This window comes from Schistocerca americana, chromosome 8 (assembly GCF_021461395.2).
Source record: "Schistocerca americana isolate TAMUIC-IGC-003095 chromosome 8, iqSchAmer2.1, whole genome shotgun sequence".
Lineage (NCBI taxonomy): Eukaryota > Metazoa > Arthropoda > Insecta > Orthoptera > Acrididae > Schistocerca > Schistocerca americana.
In genome coordinates this window covers 432,780,285-432,803,969 of record NC_060126.1, presented here as the reverse complement: position 1 = coordinate 432,803,969, position 23,685 = coordinate 432,780,285, and the positions used below count along the sequence as shown (strand labels likewise).

At 42.6% G+C, this 23,685-nt stretch overlaps 1 protein-coding gene across 1 annotated transcript in view; it reads right to left on the bottom strand.

Annotated features, from left to right (window-relative positions):
* LOC124545898 (calcium release-activated calcium channel protein 1-like) overlaps positions 1 to 21,385 on the bottom strand; it is a 139,382-nt gene extending 117,997 nt beyond the window's left edge. Inside the window, exon 1 of the mRNA XM_047124858.1 lies at positions 21,212 to 21,385. The gene's annotated coding sequence lies outside the window, so the exon portion shown is untranslated. The remainder of the gene's footprint in view (positions 1 to 21,211) is intronic.
* Positions 21,386 to 23,685: the final 2,300 nt, after the last annotated feature.

Genomic DNA, 23,685 nt, shown 5'->3' with positions numbered 1-23,685 from the left:
CAGTGACCGACCTTGGGAAATAGTGATAAAAAAGAGGTAAAAAATTTGGTATGTGGTTCGCATTACCGGTTATTTAGTCATTTTTGTGCTACAAGCAGCATATGATAACGTAGTAAAACGTTTGGTGTGTTGCTATCCCATTCCATCATTTTCGTAAGTGCATCCGAACGGGCCATTTCCCTGTTAATCTAACAAACTGCCAAACATTTTATTATTATCACTGAAAATTCTGTAGTGCTCAGAGGACGCGCAGTTCCTCCCTCCACCAGTCTGATGATTACCTAACCTTAGGAAATACAGGAAAAAATTTAACTGTGGGATCCATATCATTAAAATGACAGGATGACATTTGCACTAGAACTACTATTTCTAAATAAAACAAATGACATAACAGAACCGGGAATGCCGAATCGGCATTTCAAAGTGCTCCCCCGAATAAAACGAAAGTGTTCTCAATAACTGTGGCGGACTGCCGCGTAGGAAAGTGACAGATGTGTCGTTGCATTTAGCAAGGTAGCTGGTTTGCACAGTTCCATTCTCACTGTAGTAGTGCTATAAATTCGACAAATATAGGCGTGGTTGGTTCTTCACCTAAGAGGCTGGAAAACATCGTTTACTTGTAACGGCCCTATTATGGCTCAAATGGCTCTGAGCACTATGGGACTTAACATCTTAGGTCATCAGTCCCCTAGAACTTAGAACTACTTAAACCTAACTAACCTAAGGACATCACACAACACCCAGCCATCACGAGGCAGAGAAAATCCCTGACCCCGCCGGGAATCGAACCCGGGAACCCGGGCGTGGGAAGCGAGAACGCTACCGCACGACTACGAGATGCGGGCTCGGCCCTATTATCGCAAAGTTCTCAAACGACCTAGTGAACTGCTAACATCGTTTCGGAAGTTTGGTTGATGATAAGAGAGCATGCTCTTGGTTCATCACGAGCGATAATCCTAGTCTGCTGTGTTTCCGCCAGCTACTGTAGCGTGGCCAAAATAGAACTGGCCCTGCAAAATGTTCAGTAACCGCTAAAAGAGACGATTAGAAAACTACCGGAGACGAATCTGACCGCCAGAACAAAACCACTCAAATATATGTCCGGCAAAATGACAACGCCACTGTTCCCTGTAAGTGGCAATTTGTAGATCGTCGAGTTTGAACATCACCGAAAGGACCTGCATCTTTATCCTCACAAATTTTCTAGCGTTCCGTGTGCCTAAGATTCTAGATCAACTCGCTCGCATTCTGTTCTGCCGGTGGTTACTGAATGAAGCAGTATCGACAATTTGCGTCCTCGCTTTTTAAGTTAATGCGATAAGCTCTCGGTTCAGACTGGTCGACTATGTGAACTCATAGGACACTCGTGATTATACTCCAGAACATCCTCATCAGTTCGCTGAAAGGCGTTACAGGACGTTAAGAAATAACACCCTGTGCAGCTTTTCCCCAGATGTGACAACAAATCATTCACAGAAAGAAAGAGAATCGCTGAATACACTATGGGGAATACAGCTGGCAGTAAGTCACGTGCCGCGCTTATACCGTCTTGAAACGGAGGAGCGGTACAACTTGCAAAGGACTGTTTTGGAGATAATGTGCTTGCTACGCCCAATGCAGGCCTCTTGACACGCACTGACGCTGTACTTCCCAGAACATGCTCACACAGAGGTGATTATGACCAGAAAATACGTACGTTTTCCCCAAGAAAACATACACTACTGGCCATTAAAATTGCTACACCACGAAGATGACGTGCTACAGACGCGAAATTTAGCGACCGGTACTGTCGCAGGTTCGAATCCTGCCTCGGGCATGGATGTGTGTGATGTCCTTAGGTTAGTTAGGTTTAAGTAGTTCTAAGTTCTAGGGGACTGAGGATCTCAGAAGTTAAGTCCCATAGTGCTCAGGGCCATTTTTGTTGATGTAAATTTGACAATTGTAAGAAATGGTCACGCTTAGGAACAATCTAAGAATAGGTGTTGTGTAAAAGCCAGTGTGCTTTTGTTAGAAACAATAGTGGCTCTAGGAAGTGGAAAAGGTGGCAAGGGCGAATTGGCGCGCTACCTAGAGCAAAGCGCAGGACGTAAGTCATACAGTCTCTAGGCAGCAGTGATTGAGGCAACACCCTTGTGGAGCAGCAGAATCTTTGCCTGCAAATTTGCACAAAAATGCCTCGGATGAAGACTGCAAACGGCTTACGGTATAGCTGCGAGTAAGAATTTTTAGCATATTGCAGCCCCGTCAGCAACTGTGACAGACTAATATTTTGAGGAATCAGCCTCAGTTGCACAAGTTTTCTGGCATTTACCAGGTTTCGGCTAAATTAATCTAGCCTTCTTCAGAAGCCTTCTGAAGAAGACCAGATTAATTTAGCCGAAACCTGGTAAAGACCAGAAAACTTGTGCAACTGAGGCTGATTCCTCAAATAATAGCTGCGAGTTGTTGCACTACTGTATGTAAAATTGAACGATGCCACGAAGAGAAATTGAGCCCATACAGCAAGGTACTTGTGGGTAGTGTAGCCTTCGTAATTGTTCGTCACACGGAAGCCTACAGCCACCAGATAAGAATTTTTGGAGTTTCCTTTTGTACGGCGTGAACCATTAATTTAAACTGTGTTATATTAGTGAATAATCATTCTTGAACTTTAAAGAAACTGGTTCACCCTGTTATTTCATCCTCATCATACATCTATATAGAGTTCCTTACTGGTGTTTGATTAATCCGTGTATCCTGTTTCACAGACTTATGAAGTGCCAAAGAGGCACCATTTAATTTGTTTTTGTGTAAATAATGAGATATATGTGTGAGGTACTAAATCCTGTAGCAATGAACATTTTAGTTAGAGTAATAACACGTCCATGATTTAGTACATTACAGGCAAATAAAGTCAAATTATTCTTGTTTTAAAAGTTTTCTTGACTATTGCAAAGTGTTATAGCAAAAGTTTGCTTACGTAAAATTCAGTCAGAGTGAAGAAAAGTTACTAGAATCTGTTAAATGGCTATACAGAGTGAGTTCAAAGAGTAATAGCTATTGCAAATAAATTCTAGTAAGAGAGAGGTTTTCTTGAAGTGAAATGCTCAGTATAAAAAGTGTGTGCTTTAGTATCTCAGTATTTTAGTATTGAAGTTTATTGGTTATGGAAAGTGCTTTTCTGAAGTTCCCCCTGGCCAATTTTTTTTAGCTTCCTTGAAGTTATGTGCTGGCCTTTGTCTCTTTTAATGGCGTAATGTATAAGGATGTAGTAGTCAAATAATTCCAGTGTCTGCACCAACATTGTTTAAGTGGAGTAATATTTATTTGAAGAAGCAACTAAAATAGTAGCAAGAAAGCAGGCAAAATTCATTCTTCTGCTTTTTCAATACTTCTCTGTTTCATTGCCTGGTAAGATCTTAGGAAAAGAATTCAATAGTCTGATTTACTTATCCATTAGACACACACACTGTGAAATCCTGTAAAAAGGGTAACTCTATTGATTAGCTTTTCCTATTAACAGGACCATCCTCCCATAGTGTACTTTATTTAGAAACTAAACTAAATTTAGAAAGAGGGTTATACATGGCAACATAAAGACAGGATTTTCTGCTATTTAGGTAAAAACATACTAAATTACAGTAGTAGTGGTAGGGTTATACTAGATCATCGAGAGTTAGTTTAAAATCAATTGCAAAATGTGTACAGAACAGACATACAAGAGAACAAGTTATTAAATAGTAATAAAATGAGCTACGTATATAACAAATTTGGTTAAAATTGTTCCAGGCGTACCTGAATTACGCTTTTATATCACCCCTCTTCACCCCCACCCTCAGCTGTAGATGTGCTAGGCGTTCTTATCGCTACACTAATTTTTTCCAGGTTATAAGTGATATGTCCCCCCATGAACCATGGACCTTGCCGTTGGTGGGGAGGCTTGTGTGCCTCAACGACACAGATAACCCTACCGTAGGTGCAACCACAACGGAGGGGTATCTGTTGAGAGGCCAGACAAACGTGTGGTTCCTGATGAGAGGCCTTTTCAGTAGTTGCAGGGGCAACAGTCTGGATGATTGACTGTAACACTAATCAAAACGGCCTTGCTGTGCTGGTACTGCGAACGGCTGAAAGCAACCGTAATTTTTTCCGAGGGCATGCAGCTTTATTGTATGGTTAAATGATGATGGCGTCCTCTTGGGTAAAATATTCCGGAGGTAAAATAGTCCCCTATTTGGATCTCCGGGCGGGGACTTCTCAGGAGGACGTCGTTATCAGGAGAAGGAAAACTGGCGTTCTACAGATCGGAGCGGGGAATGTCAGATCCCTTCATCGGGCAGGTAGGTTAGAAAATTTAAAAAGGGAAATGGATAGGTTAAAGTTAGATATAGTGGGAATTAGTGAAATTCGGTGGCAGCAGAAACAAGACTTCTCGTCAGGTGAATATAGGGTTATAAATACAAAATCAAATACGGGTAATGCAGGAGTAGGTTTAATAATGAATAAAAAAATAGGAGTACGGGTAAGCTACTACAAACAGCATAGTGAACGCATTATTGTGGCCAAGATAGACAGGAAGCCCACGCCTACTACAGTAGTACAAGTTTATATGTCAACTAGCTCTGCAGATGATGAAGAAATTGATGAAATGTATAATGAGATAATAGAAATTATTCAGGTAGTGAAGGGAGACGAAAATTTAGTAGTCATGGGTGACTGGAATCCGACAGTAGGAAAAGGAAGAGAAGGAAACGTAGTAGGCGAATATGGATTTGGGCTAAGAAATGAAAGAGGAAGCCGCCTGGTAGAATTTTGCACAGAGCATAACTTAATCTACATCTTCATCTACATCTACATTTATACTCCGCAAGCCACCCAACGGTGTGTGGCGGAGGGCACTTTATACTGCCACTGTCATTACCTCCCTTTCCTGTTCCAGTCGCGTGTGGTTCGCGGGAAGAACGACTGTCTGAAAGCCTCCGTGCGCGCTCTAATCTCTCTAATTTTACATTCGTGATCTCCTCGGGAAGTATAAGTAGGGGGAAGCAATATATTCGATACCTCATCCAGAAACGCAACCTCTCGAAACCTGGCGAGCAAGCTACACCGCGATGCAGAGCGCCCCTCTTGCAGAGTCTGCCACTTGAGTTTATTAAACATCTCCGTAACGCTATCACGGTTACCAAATAACCCTGTGACGAAACGCGCCGCTCTTCTTTGGACCTTCTCTATCTCCTCCGTCAAATCGATCTGGTACGGATCCCACACTGATGAGCAATACTAAAGTATAGGTCGAACGAGAGTTTTGTAAGCCACCTCCTTTGTTGATGGACTACATTTTCTAAGCTCTCTCCCAATGAATCTCAACCTGGTACCCGCCTTACCAACAATTAATTTTATATGATCATTCCACTTCAAATCGTTCCGCACGCATACTCCCAGATATTTTACACAAGTAACTGCTACCAGAGTTTGTTCCGCTATCATATAATCATACAATAAAGGATCCTTCTTTCTATGTATTCGCAATACATTACATTTGTCTATGTTAAGGGACAGTTGCCACTCCCTGCACCAAGTGCCTATCCGCTGCAGATCTTCCTGCATTTTGCTACAATTTTCTAATGCTGCAACTTCTCTGTATACTACAGCATCATCCGCGAAAAGCCGCATGGAACTTCCGACACTATCTACTAGGTCATTTATATATATTGTGAAAAGCAATGGTCCCATAACACTCCCCTGTGGCACGCCAGAGGTTACTTTAACGTCTGTAGACGTCTCTCCATTGATAACAACATGCTGTGTTCTGTTTGCTAAAAACTCTTCACCACAGCCACACAGCTGGTCTGATATTCCGTAGGCTCTTACTTTGTTTATCAGGCGACAGTGCGGAACTGTATCGAACGCCTTCCGGAAGTCAAGAAAATAGCATCTACCTGGGAGCCTGTATCTAATATTTTCTGGGTCTCATGAACAAATAAAGCGAGTTGGGTCTCACACGATCGCTGTTTCCGGAATCCATGTTGATTCCTACATAGTAGATTCTGGGTTTCCAAAAACGACATGATACTCGAGCAAAAAACATGTTCTAAAATTCTACAACAGATCGACGTCAGAGATATAGGTCCATAGTTTTGCGCATCTGCTCGACGACCCTTCTTGAAGACTGGGACTACCTGTGCTCTTTTCCAATCATTTGGAACCCTCCGTTCCTCTGGAGACTTGCGGTACACGGCTGTTAGAAGGGGGGCAAGTTCTTTCGCGTACTCTGTGTAGAATCGAATTGGTATCCCGTCAGGTCCAGTGGAATTTCCTCTATTGAGTGATTCCAGTTGCTTTTCTATTCCTTGGACACTTATTTCGATGTCAGCCATTTTTTCGTTTGTGCGAGGATTTAGAGAAGGAACTGCAGTGCGGTCTTCCTCTGTGAAACAGCTTTGGAAAAAGGTGTTTAGTATTTCAGCTTTACGCGTGTCATCCTCTGTTTCAATGCCATCATCATCCTGGAGTGTCTGGATATGCTGTTTCGAGCCACTTACTGATTTAACGTAAGACCAGAACTTCCTAGGATTTTCTGTCAAGTCGGTACATAGAATTTTACTTTCGAATTCACTGAACGCTTCACGCATAGCCCTCCTTACGCTAACTTTGACATCGTTTAGCTTCTGTTTGTCTTAGAGGTTTTGGCTGCGTTTAAACTTGGAGTGAAGCTCTCTTTGCTTTGGCAGTAGTTTCCTAACTTTGTTGTTGTACCACGGTGGGTTTTTCCTGTCCCTCACAGTTTTACTCGGCACGTACCTGTCTAAAACGCATTTTACGATTGCCTTAACTTTTTCCATAAACACTCAACATTGTCAGTGTCGGAACAGAAATTTTCGTTTTGATCTGTTAGGTAGTCTGAAATCTGCCTTCTATTACTCTTGCTAAACAGATAAACCTTCCTCCCTTTTTTTATATTTCTATTAACTTCCATATTCAGGGATGCTGCAACGGCCTTATGATCACTGATTCCCTGTTCAGCACTTAAAGAGTCGAAGAGTTCGGGTCTGTTTGTTATCAGTAGGTCCAAGATGTTATCTCCACGAGTCGGTTCTCTGTTTAATTGCTCGAGGTAATTTTCGGATAGTGCACTCAGTATAATGTCACTCGATGCTCTGTCCCTACCAACCGTCCTAAACATCTGAGTGTCCCAATCTATATCTGGTAAATTGAAATCTCCACCTAAGACTGTAACATGCTGAGAAAATTTATGTGAAATGTATTCCAAATTTTCTCTCAGTTGTTCTGCCACTAATGCTCCTGAGTCGGGAGGTCGGTAAAAGGAGCCAATTATTAACCTAGCTCGGTTGTTGAGTGTAACCTCCACCCATAATAATTCACAGGAACTATCCACTTCTACTTCACTACAGGATAAACTACTGCTAACAGCGACGAACACTCCACCACCGGTTGCATGCAATCTATCCTTTCTAAACACCGTCTCTACCTTTGTAAAAATTTCGGCAGAATTTATCTCTGGCTTAAGCCAGCTTTCTGTACTTATAACGATTTCAGCTTCAGTGCTTTCTATGAGCGCTTGAAGTTCCGGTACTTTACCAACGCAGCTTCGACAGCTGACAATTACAATACCGATTGCTGCTAACACTTGGTTTAAGAATCATGAAAGAAGGTTGTATACATGGAATAACCCTGGAGATACTAGAAGGTTTCAGATAGATTATATAATGGTAAGACAGAGATTTAGGAACCAGGTTTTAAACTGTAAGGCATTTCCAGGGGCAGATGTGGACTCCGACCACAATCTATTGGTTATGAACTGTACATTAAAACTGAAGAAACTGCAAAAAGGTGGTAATTTAAGGAGATGGGACATGGATAAAGTGAAAGAACCAGAGGTTGTACAGAGTTTCAGGGAGAGCATAAGGGAACAATTGACAGTAATGGGGGAAAGAAATACAGTAGAAGAAGAATGGGTAGCTTTGAGGAATGAAATAGTGAAGGCAGCAGAGAATCAAGTAGGTAAAAAGACGAGGGCTAGTAGAAATCCTTGGGTAACAGAAGAGATACTGAATGTAACTGATGAACGGAGAAAATACAAAAATGTAGTAAGTGAAGCAGGCAAAAAGGAATACAAACGTCTCAAAAATGAGATCGACAGGAAGTGCAAAATGGCTAAGCAGGGATGGCTAGAGGACAAATGTAAGGATGTAGAGGCTTATCTCACGAGGGGTAAGATAGATACTGCCTACAGGAAAATTAAAGATATCTTTGGAGAAAAGAGAACCACTTGCATGAATATAAAAAGCCCAGATGGAAACCCAGTTCTAAGCAAAGAAGGGAAAGCAGAAAGGTGGAAGGAGTATATAGAGGGTCTAAAAAGAGGCGATGTTCTTGAGGATAATATTATGGAAATGGAAGAGGATGTAGATGAAGATGAAATAGGAGATATGGTACTGCGTGAAGAGTTTGACAGAGCACTGAAAGACCTGAGTCGAAACAAGGCCCCGGGAGTAGACAACATTCCATTAGAACTACTGACAGCCTTGGGAGAACCAGTCCTGACAAAACTCTACCATCTGGTGAGCAAGATGTATGTGACAGGTGAAATACTCTCAGACGTCAAGAGGAATATAATAATTCCAATCCCAAAGAAAGCAAGTGTTGACAGATGTGAAAATTACCGAACTATCAGTTTAATAAGTCACAGCTGCAAAATACTAACGCGACTTCTTTACAGACGAATGGAAAAACTGGTAGAAGCCGACCTTGGGGAAGATCAGTTTGGATTCCGTAGAAATGTTGGAACACGTGAGGCAATACTGACCCTACGACTTACCTTAGAAGAAAGATTAAGGAAAGGCAAACCTACGTTTCTAGCATTTGTAGACTTAGAGAAAGCTTTTGACAATGTTGACTGGAATATTCTCTTTCAAATTTTGAAGGTGGCAGGGGTAAAATACAGGGAGTGAAAGGCTATTTACAATTTGTACAGAAAGCAGATGGCAGTTATAAGAGTCGAGGGACATGAAAGGGAAGCAGTGGTTGGGAATCGAGTGAGACGGGGTTGTAGCCTCTCCCCGATGGTATTCAATCTGTATATTGAGCAAGCAGTAAAGGAAACAAAAGAAGAGTTCGGAGTAGGTATTAAAATCCATGGAGACGAAATAAAAACTTTGAGGTTCGCCGATGACATTGTAATTCTGTCAGAAACAGCAAAGGACTTGGAAGAGCAGTTGAACGGAATGGGCGGTGTCTTGAAAGGAGGGTATAAGATGAATATCAACAAAAGCAAAACGAGGATAATGGAATGTAATCGAATTAAGTCCGGCGATGCTGAGGGAATTAGATTAGGAAATGAGACACTTAAAGTAGTAGATGAGTTTTGCTATTTGGGGAGCATAATAAGTGATGATGGTCGAAGTAGAGAGGATATAAAATGTAGACTGGCAATGGCAAGGAAATCATTTCTGAAGAAGAGAAATTTGTTAACATCGAGTATTGATTTAAGTGTCAGGAAGTCGTTTCTGAAAGTATTTGTATGGAGTGTAGCCATGTATGGAAGTGAAACATGGACGATAAATAGTTTGGACAAGAAGAGAATAGAAACTTTCGAAATGTGGTGCTACAGAAGAGCGCTGAAGATTAGATGGGTAGATCACATAACTAATGAGGAGGTGTTGAATAGAATTGGGGATAAGAGGAGCTTGTGGTTCAACTTGACTAGAAGAAGGGATCGGTTGGTAGGACATGTTCTGAGGCATCAAGGGATCACCAATTTGGTATTGGAGGGCAGCGTGGAGGGTAAAAATCGTAGAGGGAGACCGAGAGATGAATACACTAAGCAGATTGAGAAGGATGTAGGCTGCAGTAGGTACTGGGACAAGAAGAAGCTTGCACAGGATAGAGTAGCATGGAGAGCTGCATCAAACCAGTCTCAGGACTGAAGACCACAACACCAACAACAACAACATACTAAATTACAGTAGTAGTGGTCGGGTTTTACTAGCTCATCGAGAGTTAGCTTAAAATCAATTGTAAAATTTGTACAGAACAGACATACAAGAAAGCAAGTTATTAAATAGTAATAAAATGAGCTACGTATATACCAAATTTTGTTGAAATTGTTCTAGGCGACCCTGAATTACGCATTTATATCACCCCTCTTCACCCCCACTCTTAGCTGTAGATGTGCTAGGCGTTCTTATGGCTACACTAAGTTTTTTCCAGGTTATAAGTGATGCCCAGTTGGGTAGAAATTGCTTCAGGTGTTATAGAGGTGCACGTATAAATCGAATAAGGTGTGGCAGACTCATCCTGCTGCAGGTAGTTTGCGCACACTGCGGCTGTAGAGGCTGTGACGCACTCTGCTGAGCACGGTCATCATGCAGGAACTCCATCTGGACAGGTGGCACTCTGCGCTTCCCTTCTTCATCGCCCTGTTTTCAGCTGCACCCCCTACCCTAGCAGGAAGGCGGTTCCTACCTCACACAATTGCGCTATCATCCTGCTCTGAGCTACTTTTAAAATTTAAAATCTGTAGCTTATAGGGAAGTTAGCTTAAAATCAGTTTCAAAAATTGGTACTAAACAGACAGACAAGGGAAGCGACGTAATAAAATATTGTTATAAATGAGTCTTACGACTAAGCCACCGGAGATTAAGCAGAATAACTCACTAACCTAGTCAACAGAGGCCCAGAAACGTGCTGTGGAACGTTTTCGCACTACATACGTGGGAAGCACTTCATTACTTTTAATTAAATACAAAACGTTTTGGTTTTTATCGAATAACATAAAAAGCTGCAACAGTTACGGCTACATCTAAAGTGAGGAAGATACACTTCATTTAAGTGAAGAGTTCTGATATTTCAGTTACATAGGTACGTTTAATTCGGAATAATGTGGCTTTCTTCACTTCCATCAGTTTTGACATCTTCAGAATGAAGAACCGCTGACGTGAAATACACCACTGGCCATTAAAGTTGCTACACCACGAAGATGACGTGCTACAGATGCGAAATTTAACCGACAGGAAGAAAATGCTGTGATATGCAAATGATTGGCTTTTCAGATCACACAAGGTTGGCGCCAGTGGCGACACCTACAACGGAGAAAAGAGAACCACTTGCATGAATATAAAAAGCCCAGATGGAAACCCAGTTCTAAGCAAAGAAGGGAAAGCAGAAAGGTGGAAGGAGTATATAGAGGGTCTAAAAAGAGGCGATGTTCTTGAGGATAATATTATGGAAATGGAAGAGGATGTAGATGAAGATGAAATAGGAGATATGGTACTGCGTGAAGAGTTTGACAGAGCACTGAAAGACCTGAGTCGAAACAAGGCCCCGGGAGTAGACAACATTCCATTAGAACTACTGACAGCCTTGGGAGAACCAGTCCTGACAAAACTCTACCATCTGGTGAGCAAGATGTATGTGACAGGTGAAATACTCTCAGACGTCAAGAGGAATATAATAATTCCAATCCCAAAGAAAGCAAGTGTTGACAGATGTGAAAATTACCGAACTATCAGTTTAATAAGTCACAGCTGCAAAATACTAACGCGACTTCTTTACAGACGAATGGAAAAACTGGTAGAAGCCGACCTTGGGGAAGATCAGTTTGGATTCCGTAGAAATGTTGGAACACGTGAGGCAATACTGACCCTACGACTTACCTTAGAAGAAAGATTAAGGAAAGGCAAACCTACGTTTCTAGCATTTGTAGACTTAGAGAAAGCTTTTGACAATGTTGACTGGAATATTCTCTTTCAAATTTTGAAGGTGGCAGGGGTAAAATACAGGGAGTGAAAGGCTATTTACAATTTGTACAGAAAGCAGATGGCAGTTATAAGAGTCGAGGGACATGAAAGGGAAGCAGTGGTTGGGAATCGAGTGAGACGGGGTTGTAGCCTCTCCCCGATGGTATTCAATCTGTATATTGAGCAAGCAGTAAAGGAAACAAAAGAAGAGTTCGGAGTAGGTATTAAAATCCATGGAGACGAAATAAAAACTTTGAGGTTCGCCGATGACATTGTAATTCTGTCAGAAACAGCAAAGGACTTGGAAGAGCAGTTGAACGGAATGGGCGGTGTCTTGAAAGGAGGGTATAAGATGAATATCAACAAAAGCAAAACGAGGATAATGGAATGTAATCGAATTAAGTCCGGCGATGCTGAGGGAATTAGATTAGGAAATGAGACACTTAAAGTAGTAGATGAGTTTTGCTATTTGGGGAGCATAATAAGTGATGATGGTCGAAGTAGAGAGGATATAAAATGTAGACTGGCAATGGCAAGGAAATCATTTCTGAAGAAGAGAAATTTGTTAACATCGAGTATTGATTTAAGTGTCAGGAAGTCGTTTCTGAAAGTATTTGTATGGAGTGTAGCCATGTATGGAAGTGAAACATGGACGATAAATAGTTTGGACAAGAAGAGAATAGAAACTTTCGAAATGTGGTGCTACAGAAGAGCGCTGAAGATTAGATGGGTAGATCACATAACTAATGAGGAGGTGTTGAATAGAATTGGGGATAAGAGGAGCTTGTGGTTCAACTTGACTAGAAGAAGGGATCGGTTGGTAGGACATGTTCTGAGGCATCAAGGGATCACCAATTTGGTATTGGAGGGCAGCGTGGAGGGTAAAAATCGTAGAGGGAGACCGAGAGATGAATACACTAAGCAGATTGAGAAGGATGTAGGCTGCAGTAGGTACTGGGACAAGAAGAAGCTTGCACAGGATAGAGTAGCATGGAGAGCTGCATCAAACCAGTCTCAGGACTGAAGACCACAACACCAACAACAACAATATACTAAATTACAGTAGTAGTGGTCGGGTTTTACTAGCTAATCGAGAGTTAGCTTAAAATCAATTGTAAAATTTGTACAGAACAGACATACAAGAAAGCAAGTTATTAAATAGTAATAAAATGAGCAACGTATATACCAAATTTTGTTGAAATTGTTCTAGGCGACCCTGAATTACGCATTTATATCACCCCTCTTCACCCCCACTCTTAGCTGTAGATGTGCTAGGCGTTCTTATGGCTACACTAAGTTTTTTCCAGGTTATAAGTGATGCCCAGTTGGGTAGAAATTGCTTCAGGTGTTATAGAGGTGCACGTATAAATCGAATAAGGTGTGGCAGACTCATCCTGCTGCAGGTAGTTTGCGCACACTGCGGCTGTAGAGGCTGTGACGCACTCTGCTGAGCACGGTCATCATGCAGGAACTCCATCTGGACAGGTGGCACTCTGCGCTTCCCTTCTTCATCGCCCTGTTTTCAGCTGCACCCCCTACCCTAGCAGGAAGGCGGTTCCTACCTCACACAATTGCGCTATCATCCTGCTCTGAGCTACTTTTAAAATTTAAAATCTGTAGCTTATAGGGAAGTTAGCTTAAAATCAGTTTCAAAAATTGGTACTAAACAGACAGACAAGGGAAGCGACGTAATAAAATATTGTTATAAATGAGTCTTACGACTAAGCCACCGGAGATTAAGCAGAATAACTCACTAACCTAGTCAACAGAGGCCCAGAAACGTGCTGTGGAACGTTTTCGCACTACATACGTGGGAAGCACTTCATTACTTTTAATTAAATACAAAACGTTTTGGTTTTTATCGAATAACATAAAAAGCTGCAACAGTTACGGCTACATCTAAAGTGAGGAAGATACACTTCATTTAAGTGAAGAGTTCTGATATTTCAGTTACATAGGTACGTTTAATTCGGAATAATGTGGCTTTCTTCACTTCCATCAGTTTTGACATCTTCAGAATGAAGAACCGCTGACGTGAAATACACCACTGGCCATTAAAGTTGCTACACCACGAAGATGACGTGCTACAGATGCGAAATTTAACCGACAGGAAGAAAATGCTGTGATATGCAAATGATTGGCTTTTCAGATCACACAAGGTTGGCGCCAGTGGCGACACCTACAACGTGCTGACATGAGGAAAGTTTCCAACCCATTTCTCATACACAAACAGCAGTTGACCGGCGTTGCCTGGTGAAACGTTGGTGTGATGCCTCGTGTAAGGAGGAGAAATCACGTTTCCGACTTTGATAAAGGTCGGATTGTAGCCTAACTCGATTGCGGTTTATCGTATCGCGACATTGCTGCTCGCGTTGGTCGACATCCAATGACTGTTAGCAGAATATGGAATCGGTGGGTTCAGGAGGGTAATACGGAACGCCGTGCTGGATCCCAACGGCCTAGTATCACTAGCAGTTGAGATAACAGGCATCTTATCCGTATGGCTGTAACAGATCGTGCAGCCATGTCTCCATCCCTGAGTCAACAGATGGGGACGTTTGCAAGTCAACAACCATCTCCACGAACAGTTCGACGACGTTTGCAGCAGCATGGACTATCAGCTCGGAGACTATGGCTGCGGTTGCCCTTGACGCTGCATCACAGACAGGAGCGCCTGCGATGGTGTACCCAACGACGAACCTGGGTGCACGAATGGCTAAACGTCATTTTTTCGGATGAATCCAGGTTCTGTTTACAGCATCATGATGGTCGCATCCGTGTTTGACGACATCGCGGTGAACGCACGTTGGAAGCGTTTATTCGTCATCGCCATGCTGGCGTATCACCCGGCGTGATGGTACGGGGTGCCATTGGTTACACGTCTCGGTCACCTCTTGTTCGCATTGACGGCACTTTGAACAGTGGACGTTACATTTCAGATGTGTTACGACCCGTGGCTCTACCCTTCATTCGATCACTGCGAAACCCTACATTTCAGCAGGATAATGCACGACCGCATGTTGCAGGTCCTGTACGGGCCTTTCTGGATTCAGAAAATGTCCGACTGCTGCCCTGGCCAGCACATTCTCCAGATCTCTCACCAACTGAAAACGTCTGGTCAATGGTGCCCGAGCAACTGGCTCGTCACAATACGCTAGTCACTATTCTTGATAAACTGTGGTATCGTGTTGAAGCTGCATGGGCAGCTACACCTGTACACCCCGTGCAAGCTGTGTTTGACTCAATGCCCAGGCGTATCAAAGCCTTTATTACGGCCAGAGATAGTTGTTCTGGGTAGTGATTTCTCAGGATCTATGCACCCAAATTGCGTTAAAATGTAATCACATGTCAGTACTAGTATAATATATTTGTCCAATGAATACCCGTTTATCATCTGCATTTCTTCTTGGTGTAGCAATTTTAATGGTCAGTAGTGTATTTAACTAGACAGTAAGTATCGGTATATCACTGTGTGCAAGAGAACCTTCAACACAAGTGAAACTGGAAATCAAGAAAACAAAGTATTTTAAATAAGTGATCGAGAAGGTGGACATAATGTGCCGAGTACATCTAGACAAAGATATTGGAGAATCCTTACGATCGGAGGGCACAGATGGGCGAAAATCATAAAAATAGACGTGGAAGTAACCGTGCAACAATGAGAAGCGAAAAGACAAAGGCTGGAATACGTAACAGATATTAAGCTATGCAGAGTCTGCGCGTCGCATGGAATCAAAAGGCTTACTCACAAACACAGCGAGCCGGGAAAGTGGTTATATCTGGCAGTGATAACGATTCGTGGTCAGTCGTTAGTCAGAAAAAAACCCTCGCCGATAATGTTTAAGAGTACAAAAACCTGTTAACCTACGCTGTCACAATGACATGCAATTACCAAGTGGTGGACGACGAAATGTTCACGGTGTTGCAAAGGCTAATGGACAGCACGCGTAATGAGACAGCTGCGTATTGACCGGTAATGACAGAAGAAGAAAACGCGTTTACAGTCTGTCTTCAATAACGAGAATGAAGTATTTTCATATCGTCCCATGCATACTTTTACTGAAGTTCCCAGAGACGTAAAATAAAAGGGGTAGCTTTTTAGGGCAACATATATTCTGACAGTCGCCAACCCTGAACACAAGAGCAAAAAGTGTTTGGCAGTTCTGTGGTAATTAGACAACCATGTGTTATCTGCAACCATTTCCTGCTGCCTCAAAAAGCACTGGTGTCGTTGGTTCCATTCCTGCCTTAGAATGTGGCGCTAAAATAGAAGTGATATCAGTTGTTTTGAATGGTGGAAGACAGCTTGAAACAGATGCCAATAAATTAAAAGCTAAGTGAAACTATTGGTGTCGCTTATAAAATGTATTCAACTACAGTAGTCTTGAAGGAATCCTGGATTCTTAAAACACAAATATACAAAATATTTCTTTTATGTGCCGTATTCTAATACAGCAAGAGATTAACAGTTATTTTGAACATTGCAACTTGAGTCTTATGAAGGCTGATAAACAATCCCAGTGATGAAAGGACGGAATACTAGACAAACTCAACTCGTCTATGATTTGAAATCGCGAGCTTTGAAGTTGCTCAATGGTTGTCCCGTGAGAAACAAGCACGAAAACTTTGACGGACCTTTTACTGAAAGAAATAAAACGAAGATAAGAAAACCTGTATTTACACTTTATAGCCGTCGCAACGAGAAATTGGGTTTGTGAAAATAGAACCTTATTTGCGTGTTTTAAAAAAGCACGAGATGAATTCCGATACCTACGAACTCCTTTTATGTACAAGGACGGTGAGCCAAATGCACGTCCATAGAGCATACGAAGGGCTTCTTTCAATAGAGGTTCAAGTCCATTACCTCCACTTTTCTGTCTATAATGCTTCTGAAATTAACGAGCCAAACAAACAGAAAGAAAGGTTCATCTCTAGCAAGAAGCCATAAGCTTGAATATTTCTAGTATCCCAACTGCAGATTTTTCAGCGCTCATTTAACTTTAGGACTCTGTATCTCAATATGAACTTGTACCACTATTGAAATAAGCCCTTCATATGGTATGCAAAATATTGTAAACAAGAGATTTCATAAATTTACAATATTGTACGTGTGCAGACAAACTGTACACATCTAACTTACTTAGTTTTATTTTACCAGAAATACTACACCGTGGAATTTAAGAAGGTTTGGAAAGAGAACACACACCTTCTATGAGAAATTGAACAGTGTGCTATCTGATTAGAAGCAATCTACGTTCCTTTGGTTTATCTCATCGGGACTGCGATTGGACAGAAAATTTCTTGACAGGGAAGACAAAGAATTTTATCCCGGAAAGATAGTCATCTGCAGAAACTGAAGTCATACATAATGAGTTAGTGGATATAATTAATTACAATCTATCGTTAACTCCAGATGATGCAGCTATGATGAAATCGTAAGCGGTAAAAATTACTGCAATATCGAGTTAGGTCTTGACAAATTATCGACCTAAAATGTAAAATTAAAAACACGTCCAGCGCGATCAATTAGTTCATCATTTGAGTCTTCAATTAATGAATGAAGTGCTCGCTTTGTTGAAGCTAGAAGTCTACGGATACCAGTTACCTAATGCTCGACCGCACATGAGGTTGGTTTCCTCCTACACTTTGGTGAGGGAGCCTGAAGGCGGCGTAGTGAAACGTCGAAACTGGTCGCAAAAACGAAGTGCATTCGAAACATAGACGGCTGAAGTTGTTTTTAATTTTACGCTTTATACTGAGCAGCCGAAGTCCCTCTACCAACCTGTACAAAGATGGGCTTACAGAAAAATGTCGACGTGGTGAAAAGACCGCCTACAAGCTCGTAATGAAGAGAAACGCAGAAGTAGGACACTTCACGAAAACTGGAAGTGCAGTATCCTTGAACTACAGGATTAATGAGTCAGTTACAGAGCGAGTCATACGATTATTTTGGAGTGCCGAGTTATGGTACCGGAAGATCTGGTTAGGTTTCATAGGTAGCATACTGGAAAAATGCTATTCGTCTATGAAAGAGATGATAGACTTCACACAAAACATTTGAACACGCAATTCTTCGATACTGCTCAAGCTCATGGAACCAAACGCAGGAATATGGGACCCACATCAAGTGGACTAACAGGGAACAAAGAGCATGTACAATGAAGGACGATGCGAATGCTCTCAGGCTTGTTTGCCTATCAGAATTTGCGTCTCGTATGGTGAAAAAACTATACTGGAAACACACTTCACTAAATCCGCCGTAAACATGCGAGAAACTGCATGGAAAAGTTTAAAAACCTTCTCACAGGACAGACAGGAATATTTTTTCAGCCCTGCAAGTTTCTATCTCGTGGAGATTGGGTAGATGAAATTAGGCAAGTAACAGCTCGTAAAAAAGCGCAGAGTTAGTCAATATTCCTATGCAGTATCTGCGAATGGCGCGCGACGAAACCTTAGTACATTTCATAATAAAAAATACCCTGTGCCGGTTACTTCGCAATGATTCATAGAGTACACATCTAGATCAATCAAATGCTACATCTTACCGAACAACACTTATCACACATCTTTAATACAAAAGCCACTGATTGCTAATTGAGATTAAAAAGAATGCCGCTTTGACTGATAATACGCTACGAAGGTCGACAGCAAACACAGAGGTGGTTTAAAAGCTATTACTTTTTAATAAGTGACCGTTGGCTTTAATTTAACTCACAACATATCTCAACAATGCGCCTTAATGTGGATCCGCGACTGAACAAATAACCAAAAAACACGGATTGTCCAAAATATACACGTTCTTTCGGGAAACTAGTATTAACTATGTTTACGGAAGATGTTGCACTAGCGACGCCCTCCGTGGTAGTACAGGTACATCTACATCTATATGATTACTCTGCAACTCACAATTAAGTGCTTGGCAGAGCGTTCATCGAACTTTTAAGGTATTTCTTTACTGTTGGACTCTCGAAAAGCGTGCGGGGAAACAGAACACTTAAATCTTTCCGTGCGAGCTCTGATTTCTCTTATTTTATTGCGATGGTAATTTCTCCCTATGTAGGTGAGCGCCAACAAAATATTTACACACTCTGAGGAGAAAGTAGGTGATTGAAATTTCATGAGAAGATCCTGCCACAACGAAAAACGCCTTCGTGTAATGACTGCCACCCTAATTCGCGTATCAATCTGTCGCATACTCTCTCCTGTTTCGCGATACAGTACAAAACGAGCTGCTCTTCTTCGAACTTTTTCGATGTCGACCGTCAATCCTGTCTGATGTGGATCTCCCACACACAATGCTCCAGAAGAGGGCGGACAAGCGTAGTGTAAGCAGTCTCTTTAGTAGACCTGTTGCGCTTTCTAAATGTTCTGCAGATAAAACGGTATTTGGCTCGCCTCTCCCACAACACTGTCTTTGTGATCGTTACAATTTAAGTAACGCGTAATTGTAATCCCTAATCATTTAGTAACTTTACAGTCTTTAGATTTGTGTGTTTTATTGTGTAACCAAAATTTAGGAGATTTCTTTTGGTATTTATGTGGATGACTTCACACTTTTCACTATTTGGAGTCAACTGACACTTTTCCCACGATGCTGATTTCTTGTTTAAATCATTTTGAAATTGGTTTTGATTACCTGTTGACTTCACAAGACGGTCAGTAACAGCATCATCTGCAAATAATCTATGAGGGGTGCTCAGAACGTCTCCTAAATCTCTTATGTATATCAGGAACAGCAGAGGGCTTACAGCACTCCGATGGGGAACGCCAGACATCACTTCTCTCTTACTAGATAACTTGCTGTCAGTTAGTACGGATTGCGAGTCTTTCGACAGGAAACCACGAATTCAGTCACACATCTGAGACGATGCTCCACAGGCACGAAATTTGACTAAAAGTCGGTTATGAGGAACAGTGTCAAAAGCCTTCTGGTTCAAATGGCTCTGAGCACTATGGGACTTAACATCTGAGGTCATCAGTCCCCTAGAACTTAGAACAACTTAAACCTAACTAACCTAAGGACATCACACACATCCATGCCCGAGGCAGGATTCGAACCTGCGACCGTAGCGAAAAGCCTTCTGGCAAGCACTAAGTATCTGGAGATCTGTGTGGTGTAGCCGAAATAAGATTTATACGCAAACCTTCCATGCCAATCTATCCAGTAGTGAAAACGTATCAAAAATTCGGCAGGGGAGTTTAATTTATAATGTGTATAATTGTCACATATGAAAGCATTACTTACTCATTACCCACCGGAAACTGACAAGTTATTTATGAAATCACACTTAAAACACATTGTATTCCCTATCACTTGCTTCCAGTTCATCTTTGGGGAATAATCGTTCATTTTTCTCTGTTTCCATGTATCATTCACTTTTTTTTCATCACAATGGTTGTCATATTCCTGAAAATCAAAACATTTGTACGGCCAGATGAATTTTGACCTGTATACGCTAATAGCAGATCTGCACACTTAATTACCTCTGTGTGCCTGATAACTGATTTCTCAATCACCTTGTGTTCGCTCTCTCTCTCTCTTTCTGTCTCCCTCTCTCTCTCTTTCTACCGAACACACGTTGCCCACTATATTCGCATCATCTAGCTGCTCACGTCTCACCTCACAGGTATCGCTATTTAACCACCCTCGCATGTTTTCATCACCTACGTCTTCAGAAGCAGAAATTAACAAAATTGTTGAGGCTTTCATGGCCACCTGTTGAGGTATTACATTATCGTTGGCTTTCGTCCGGACATCTTCGGCCGACGTTTGTTTAGTGATTTTTTTCTAACGTTTCGCCACCACGAGGGCTAGCATTGTGAAGAGACTCAGCCTCCTTTTCTATCGGCCTTGGTGGCAACTGCCAAAGTGCGAGACTGGAGACCGTGAGGTCCCGAGATCGATTCCCGCTCAGAGACCAGAATTTTGCAGTCTCCGCCTCTCAATGACGTGAATACATTCCCAAACGACACGTGGTTCACATTCCACGTTAAAGTAAAGGTCGCCTTTCCCCGGTTAAGGGCGCACAATTCGCACAAGTGGCGCCCAATAGGAAGAACTCGCAAAGAGGAGGCTGCGCATCTCTCTCGTGGGAATGCCAGGCAGTCATGCCATACCAATTTACTTCACTTTACCCTCCGTTCCTGTTGGCCACCAACGTCAAAAGGCAGCAAGTCAAGTAGAAATTAGTATGTATACCAATTACACAGTTCTTCAGTATATTATCAAAAAATGTAGCTGAACAACCTGCCAATAGTACAATCCGCGTTTGAAATTGGGAGTGTTCTGCACCTCAAACACGGATTTCCGAAATACGACGAACATCTCCAGAACAACGGCATGTCAAATACCGGTGGGTTTGACTGAGAGTGCAATTCGAAGGTCTGACTCCCTCTTCACTTGCCACCAAATGAAAAAGTGGGCTTAAAGTGGCTATTTGGCAATCGGTAAACTCTCTCGAAAACTCACTCACTTTTTGAAATAAACTCTCGTGTCACAATGAGCGCCTGCTGGAAGCACCGGACGGCAACCCGCGCAGCACCACCATTGATCCCGGCCGGTGCGCTGATTTGTCGTTTCTTCTCGGAGCTGGATGCTGGCGCCGGCGCGGCTGGCTGCGTTCCCCTGCGAGGTTCGTGAGCGTCGCTGTCCGCTGTGAGACTGAAGGCCTGCGGTCGCCGCTATCGCTTTGGTTCCGGCGGCGGCGACTGCGGCTGTGGCCGCGCGCGGCGCCACCGTCGCCCGGCCTGCCACTTGCCCCGGCCGGTTGCCACGGAGCGCGCAGTTGCGGCTGGGACACGGAAGGAAGCGGTCGGTGTGGGCGCACCGGCTCTGGTCCGGTTGCGCCGTCGTCGGCATTTACGTGACTACTGCGCCAAAGTCCACCTCCGGATCGGACTCGTGTACTAACTAGTCTCTAGTAGATCGTGGTCCTGCGGTTAGCGTAGCTGACTTCTGGTCTTTGGGCCCCGGATTCGATTCCCGGCCAGGTCGCGGGTTTTCTTCGTCCGGGACTGATTGTGTGTGTTGTCCTTACAATTTTATCATCATCGACGCGCGTCTCCCAGACTTGCACAAGCCGTGTGACTTGTAACGCCATATGCAATGTAATTTCATTTCCAATAGATCGGGACAGGGCACCCGTCAGGTCGATTCACACTTGACATCAACAGAAGGCAACGCCATTTTCAAGTGGAGGCGTGTCACCCTAGACACAGCGTCAATTTTTCCCTTTGCCCAGCACCCAATGGCGAAATTGAGGTTGTGGGATATCAACCGTGCCGTTCGCGGGAAGAACGCCATTTTCAAGTGGAGGCGTGTCACCCTAGACACAGCGTCAATTTTTCCCTTTGCCCAGCACCCAATGGCGAAATTGAGGTTGTGGGATATCAACCGTGCCGTTCGCGGGAAGAACGACTGCCGGAAAGCCTCCGTGCGCGTTCGTATCTCTCTAATTTTACATTCGTGATCTACTCGAGACGTATAAGTAGGGGGAAGCAATATATTCGATACCTCATCCAGAAACGCACCCTCTCGAAACCTGGACAGCAAGCTACTCCGCGATGCAGAGCACCTCTCTTGCAGAGTCTGCCACTTGAGTTTGCTAAACATCTCCGTAACGCTATCACGCTTGCCAAATAACACTGTGACGAAACGCGCCGTTCTTCTTTGGATCTTCTCTATCTCCTCCGTCAACCCGATCTAGTACGAATCCCACACTGATGAGCAATACTCAAGTATAGGTCGAACGAGTGTTTTGTAAGCCACCTCCTTTGTTGATGGACTACATTTTCTAAGGACTCTCCCAATGAATCTCAACCTGGCATCCGCCTTACCAACAATTAATTTTATGTGATCATTCCACTTCAAATCGTTCCGCACGCATACTCCCAGATATTTTACAGAAGTAACTGCTACCAGCGTTTGTTCCGCTATCATATAATCTGCATTTGCCTCCTTTATGACAAACAAAAAACCTTGCGCAGATTTTGGAGGAAAGCACCATTCCCACCAATCTACAAGAAGCGTATCAGGTGTGAATCGCGAAACTAACGTCCTATATCCTTGAGATTCATTTGTTGAAGAATCTTAGCACGCAGTGAGGTACCTCTAATAGAATGACCTCCTCCATCCCAAACAGCATGTATTCAGAAAACATCAACCATTTGAAACCCAACCTACAGTTTCTTCACCTGGCATTCTGAAAGCCATGGACCAGGGCAGTCAGGTAGATACAGTTTTTATCGATTTCCTAAAAGCATTTTTCTCAGTACTACACCTATGCTTATTACCAAAAGTTCGATCGTGTTGGTGTATCAGGCGAAATTTGTGACTGGACTGTGAATTTTTTATTAGGGAGGACGCAGCAATTTATTTTGGATGGAGAGTCATCAATAGATGTAGAAGCAACTTCAAATGTGCCTTGTGTTGGCACCCTTGTCGTTAATTTGTATATTAATGATCTTGCAGAGAATATGTTACTCGCTACAAACTTTCCGCATATCATTATCTGTAAGAAAGTACCATCTGAAAAAAGCTGCATAAATATTCAGTTAGATGGTTCAAATGGCTCTGAGCTCTATGGGACTTAACTTCTGAGGTCATCAGTCCCCTAGAACTTAGAACTACTTAAACCTAACTAACCTAAGGACATCACACACATCCATGCCCGAGGTCAATTAGATGTTGACAGGATTTCAAAGTTGTAAAAAGACAGGTAACTTGCTTTAAAATTTCAGAAATGGAAAGCTGTACCCGTCATAAAACGAAAACAACGTGATATCCTATGACTACAATATTAATGAGTCATGGTTGGAATCGGTCAATCCATATAAATACCTGAGCGTTACAATTTCTAGGGACATGAAATGGAACGATTGTATAGGTTTAGTCGTAGGTAAGGCAGATGACAAACTTCGGTTCATGGGCAGAATATCAGGGAAATGC